Source organism: Alligator mississippiensis, chromosome 12, assembly GCF_030867095.1.
Source record: "Alligator mississippiensis isolate rAllMis1 chromosome 12, rAllMis1, whole genome shotgun sequence".
Classification (NCBI taxonomy): domain Eukaryota; kingdom Metazoa; phylum Chordata; order Crocodylia; family Alligatoridae; genus Alligator; species Alligator mississippiensis.
In genome coordinates, this window is record NC_081835.1 from 4,095,642 (window position 1) to 4,101,794 (window position 6,153).

The following is a 6,153-nucleotide window of genomic DNA, read 5'->3' on the forward strand; positions in this document are numbered from 1 at the left end:
AAAATGACCATGGTAGGATCTGAGAATTCAAGGTAGCCCAGTGTTACCTAGATTGACATGAAGACCCCAGAAGAAGGGTTTCATTTTAATTATTTCAGATCCAAACCTGTAAAAGTTGCACCAACTCTGGCTTTGACACAGTACTCCAGGAGTAACAATGCAATAAGAATAAATTTGACCTGGAAAAATTGCTAACACTGAAAAAAATAGTGTTTTTTGGGGGTTTTTTTTTTGGAGAGGGGGGTATAGATGTGGTGGAAAACGGAGAACTCTATTTACCACCATGTCCATAGACCAAAAACTAAAAAATGTATCCAGCCTGGGTTAGCAGCAGAGAACATGGGAAAAAGCTACCTACCTCTAAAAATGTAGTACTAACAGTTTCCAAGTTATAGCTGTTTTATTGCAGCCTAAATGATCTCCATATCCTGATGTGAAGCAATGGCTTTAAGCAATTATGACACTTATGAATAATAGTAGCTCAAGGCCATGAACCATGTGCTACCTAAGGCTCTCCCAGTATTTGATTTCTATTTTTGTATGCAATGGCTACATTGTTCCCCCCACTCCGCATTTAAACAATTCAATTTTACTAGCATTGACCTGAATTCAGACACTGACTGCTCGTTTCCGGTTGTGACCATTTTGCTCATCTTCCAAAAAACACCTTCTTAGTATGCTTAAAAAATAACAGACCTACAGTTAGTCTCTCAGTGATGCAGAGCTGAGAATATAAATGGGTGGGAATCAGACCAACTTTTGGTAATGTTCTACCTTTATTGGTAAAAGGGTCTGCTGCACAGCTTGGGATCTGTAACATCATCCAAGTACAAGTCCCGTACCGATAACAGTAAGTCGAGTCCTACCTGAAGTCCCCAATGTGGCGTCCAGACTTAGCCCTGGACTGGAATTTGCTTCTAGATGAGGAATTAGCAGCTTCCAAACAATGCAGGTCTTGCAGGGAAGCGCAGCTCTCAGCCTGGAGAAGCTGTCAAAATTATCTCCTCCAGAGGTTTTCAAGAAGAAGATGGATAGTTGCCTGTTTAGGCTGGGCCAGGACCAGCAAATCCAGCATCCGCGTGAGCGGTTGGACTAGCTGACCTGCGGTCTAACCCTATGGTTTTAACGCTCTTAGAGCCTATTTTGCTGTCATTTTCCCTCTTTAATAGAAACAGATATTGTTACAGTGAAGGGATTCTTGAAATTAGGGTTAAGCTTTCTACAGGAAAAGAAGGAGTCTGTGATTAAGGGAAAATATGACACATTTTATCCAGAAAAGCCGAGAAATTAATCTCATCAATTATTTCAAATAGGGTGGCACCCTAGTGACTTCAGCAGCTAATGAGGTGGAGATAAATTAAGCCACAGCCTGGCCTTTTGTGTAAAAAAAAAAAAAAAAAAAAAAGGAAGAACATCTGGTGTTCACCAGCTAGACCAATCAAGTCTCAAATTAATCTCAGGGAAGCAGCACGCTTCCCGATTTTTGGGTGTGCGGGACCACTTTTTCAGCCCTGACCATTGGTATAGAAAATAGCTTGTTGAACGAGCCACTGCAGAAATCTTCGTGTCATGAAGAACTCATTAGGTCAGCAATAAAGTGATTTATCAAAGGCTTGGATAGCAGCCACCAGCTTCACTCATACAACAGACTCAATTGTGATGCTTCAAGCAAAGGCTCACAAATTACCATTATAATCTTATAAGTATGCCTCGTCTATACCAGTCAGCGCTTGGTCACTGAAGTGAAGACCAAGCAATACAATCGTTCTTGACCTCTATTATATGTTGTCAGCCATCCGGTTGTGATCCAATGAGTTAAGCAGGTATGAATGCTTTTGAATAGTGATGAAAGAGGCTGTTTATGCTGCAGGAGTGGCTGGAAGCAATGCAGCGTTGCTTTCTGTAATCTTAACTCCTCCTCGGGCACAAGGCATTGCAAACTTCCTTTGCTCCATCCTGGGAGGCACTGACCAGTGCAAACTGAGCACCCTGTAGGATAAGGACATTTATCTGGGATCAGCTAAGCCTTATACAGCTTTGACCCTAGTATAATCTGGCGTGTATCTAATCATCTAGCTCAAGCCACTGAAGTTGAACACGACCCTTTTACCTAAGAGCTGTATTTTTGCACTGGTGCCATTTTTTCCTGGGTGTGCAACAGGTGAACAGGGCCTGCAAATGTCTCATCACTGAGGTCCTTACGTCTGAAATACAGTCCAAGGTCTTTATCTTCTCTGCCGTAAACACACGCACATTTTTTGTTGCAAGAAAGGATTCAAATTAAAAAAAAAATTCAAGCTGCAAGAAAAGCTTGAGGAGCAGATCTGACCCTTACAAGTTGGGTGACTAATACATGCCCACACATATATACTATATTTAATTTTCTTGCCCTCTCCCTGCTCCTTTCCCACCCCTGCTTGAGTCTTGCTATCTACACTTGCTGCCTTCTTACTCTCTCTGATTTCTCACTGCATTTCCGCTCCCCACCCAGAGCACCCCTTTTTCCCAGCACAGGAACCCTGATCAAGCAGAGTCAAGCATGATGGGTTTAAAATTTCAAACAGATCCTGCTAGCCTCCCATGCCAGGGGCAGGGCTCTTCCCATGTATTTGGAGAACAAAGAAAACGTTGCTGAAGAGCAACCGAGCGCTGCTCCTTCAACAGGTTTGCGGCTCAGCTTTTCTAAAGGGAGAGACTCATAAAAGACTGACGGTTCGCCCAATGCCGGCAATGTGGAGCAGCATTTCTATACACCACACATTTCCCAGCTGCACGGGAAGCCCCCAGCTCCCCCGGCAAGCCTCGCGTCGGCATTTTTATACCATTCGTCACCTTTTATCATAACTTTCCAATTTGTTGAGTCAAATGTCATCTTCTCCCCTCCCTGCCAGCTCGCCCTGCTTCTAGCTGAGCATTCATTAAATGGACAGATCGAATTTGTTATCATATATTTCGGGCACGAGGCGTAAACAGGAATAAAGGACCTCGGCTTCTCAAGGCTCTAATAATAGCCCACGCTATCAGTACTTGTCTGCGCATCCCGAGGAAAGATGATGAAAGATGCTGCCCTCGTCAAGTGTCTAGCGAGAGCCCCCAAAAAATACACACATTCTGCATTCACTAGCGTTCAGGTTTTTGCCGCGTACATCCATTATACTGTTTTAAAATTTAATTCAGGCAGCAGTCCTAGGCAGCGTCCCTAGCCGGTGCTCAAGTGGGAAGTTGCATTCAAAGAAGTGATGAATTAAAAACAACAAGAATAACCCCCCGGCAGAGGCGGGGGGGGGGGGGGGGGGGGGGAGCAAGCTGCAGGCCCTCTGACAAAGACCTCGGCACGACGCATGATATTTCCGCAAGGTGAGGAAAGTGGCACGGGGCCAGGCCGAAAACGGAGAAGGACGTAAGGAATTGAGGAGCTGGAGACTAACGAGTAACCAGGTGATGTCTGCAGAGGCAAGGGGCTGAAGATGGTATCGACTGAGAGTATTGAGTTTTTTTGGGACAATATGGGAAATCAAAGGGATGCCAGGGAGCTGGAGGACTATGCTGCAGTCTCCCTTCCCCCAAAAGACGGTAATTACTGACGGACAATTCTGCATTCAGTACTGGGGAAAGGCCTAGGCAGAAAGTGGATGATCACAATGCAGCAGATTACAGATAGAGGCAGCCAAGTCCTGGCTCGGTGCGAGGTACAGATGCGAGGTGACCCAGCTGAGTCCACGGAGAAGGCTACCTGCCCCACAGCGTGCAGGGAAAGAGGGAGCTGCTGCCACCTCGTCAGGAAGGGGCCAGGCAAGAGGCAGAAGCTTGGCAGAGCAAGGCCCGGGGAATGGCAAAAGTAAGTGGCATCAAGCAAAGGGCTGAGCCAACTCCCCACCTGGGCTAATGGAAAGCAATGGACCAAGAGGTTAATTCTGATTCAAGGCTTGGGACAGCTCAGCTGCACGCTAGAGACACATTGCATAGGTCTAGGCTATGAAAGCAGAGACCTGAGTCTTGCTTCAGCTCACCCATTCCTACTTCATGTACAACAGCCCAGGAGATGAGGTGTAAGGACAGTGTTGAGGCTTCCCACACCACTGATCCCCAGGACATGGCAAACCCAGGTCTTGAGGGCAATGCCAGGGTCATCCCCCCTGCCCCACTGAATGCATCCCCACTGCCTCACTTCTGGGGTTGAGGCCCGCAAACGTGGAGCAGATGGGCAGAGCGTCGTGTGTGGACATACCCATAGCGAGACTCAATTCCTGCCCTGAAAAGGGGCTATGCAAGCGGCTGAGGTGCCGAATGGAAGAGTTCCTCTCATTTTACAGCTGCAGCATTAAGAAAGCAAAATCAAAAGACTTTCCCAAGGTCACACAGAAGTCGGTGGTGGAGCTAAAACCGAGCCCAGGGTCCCAGCTGTGCATCGTAGCGCCAAGAGCATCACCCTTCCCCCAACCCGCTGAAGCGGAGCATCGCCACCGACAATCTCATTTTACTTCCCCATCTAACCTCCTCTTCAGCCTCTTTATAAACACTCAGGCTGCACTCTTCGCACACAGTCAAAGCACCCTGCTAAAAGCTTGCTTTGGGAAATTTCCAAATTGCTTTATTAAATAATCTTCTATACATTTACCTACTAGCAACTTAATAAAGATATGAAATTAAAAACACATTATCTCTATCTATAATTATCCAACTTTAGCAGCAGGAGAGTGCTGCAGAGTTAGTCATCACATTTTTAAAGCATAATTACTTTAGATAAAAGTAAAGTGGAAAACAGCCCCCCCCCCCCCCAAACTTGTAGGGAGATAAAAATGCTCCTTTGGGAAAGTCGGCCAGTATGTGACAAGGGGTCACACGGGATGGACCTAGTCCTCTGCCTTTCTCCAATGATCCAAGTTACATGATTCAGGAGGGGCTGAAATGCTCCACGGCAGTTTACCAGGTCTGCTACAAAGATGAAGCCCCTGCCTCATTTTCCCCTCATGCTTTGGCAGTAGGCTTTTAGACACTGTGATTTGGACATGACTTGCCATCGAAAGACTTTCCCCTCAGGAAAAATAAAAGCCAAAGTAGATGCCTCGCGAGACAAACCTTATGGGCTAGACGCGTGGCTCCAAAACCTCTCCTTTACCATGCCCCATGCCTCGCAGGTGCTATTTAAACATTGTCCCTTTTGATGAGGCGTCGGTGTAGCTCGGCCTCCTGTTGTTACTGGGTCCTTGGCCCCTGTAGCCGTGCCCTCTCCAGCCGTCTCGGTTATACCCTCATGGGCGCTGGGGCTCTACGTGGTAGTGCGCCCCAATGAGGCCTCCTCCTCCCCAATTAGCCTTATCCCAGCCCACCGCTTCAAATCACAACGTAAATACGAGGCCCTAGGCTGCAATATAAGCATAACAATGAGACCGGAGGCCACACTCTGCCCCTTGAAGAAGGCAAGCGTCTCCCTCAGCAATGTGTGCCTCCCAGACCCAGGTGCTTTGGGAGCTCCTCGAGCCCAGTCTTACCTGGCAGCTTCAAATAGCTTTTTCTGCAAGAGCTCCTTCCCCCTGGCTGCTGGCAGAGAACTAACTCCAGCCAGCCCCAACCCTGGGGCTTGCCTGTGTGTGTCCAGGCCTTGTCTCCTTCTGCTCAGCTGACCAGGTGCAGGTGTTAGCTAGTTCCCTCATTAGCTCATTAGCCTGCTCTTGCAGCTGTGGAGCTCGCTATAGCAAGCTGCTTTTGATCTTAAAAGAGGAGGCTTACTTTAGCACCCTGCAACAACCAGGGAAGCACAGAAGTGCAGAGGACCTCAGATCTTGGGCGCTCAAACCCAATCTCAAAATTATCCAACCCCTCCCCCCAACTGTTCCTCCCCCCCCCCTAAAAAAAGGCATTTCCCTTCTGTAAAAATATTGTAAATTCTGCTTTTCGTTCCAAAATGGCACAAAAGTTTGCTAGAGTTCCCTAAGGAATGGGAATTCTTGCTTGTGAACTCAGTTAATAGCATAAAGACCCCTATAGGACATAGCCCCATCAAAAAGACCCTGGCACCCTGTCTCTTTCATAAATGGAGAACATTTCCTCATGCATGATCTGAGCACCTGCCCCCAGCAAGCTTTTTGTCAGCCTGCACCAGCCTCCTTTTGCAACCTGGGAATGACAGCGGTTGCTGCATCTGAAGCTCAA

At 47.3% G+C, this 6,153-nt stretch overlaps 1 long non-coding RNA gene across 1 annotated transcript in view; it reads right to left on the bottom strand.

Annotated features, from left to right (window-relative positions):
• LOC132244516 (uncharacterized) overlaps window positions 1-5,651 on the bottom strand; it is a 152,532-nt gene extending 146,881 nt beyond the window's left edge. The window contains exon 1 of the long non-coding RNA XR_009456072.1: window positions 5,493-5,651. This is a non-coding gene — a long non-coding RNA (uncharacterized LOC132244516). The remainder of the gene's footprint in view (window positions 1-5,492) is intronic.
• Window positions 5,652-6,153: the final 502 nt, after the last annotated feature.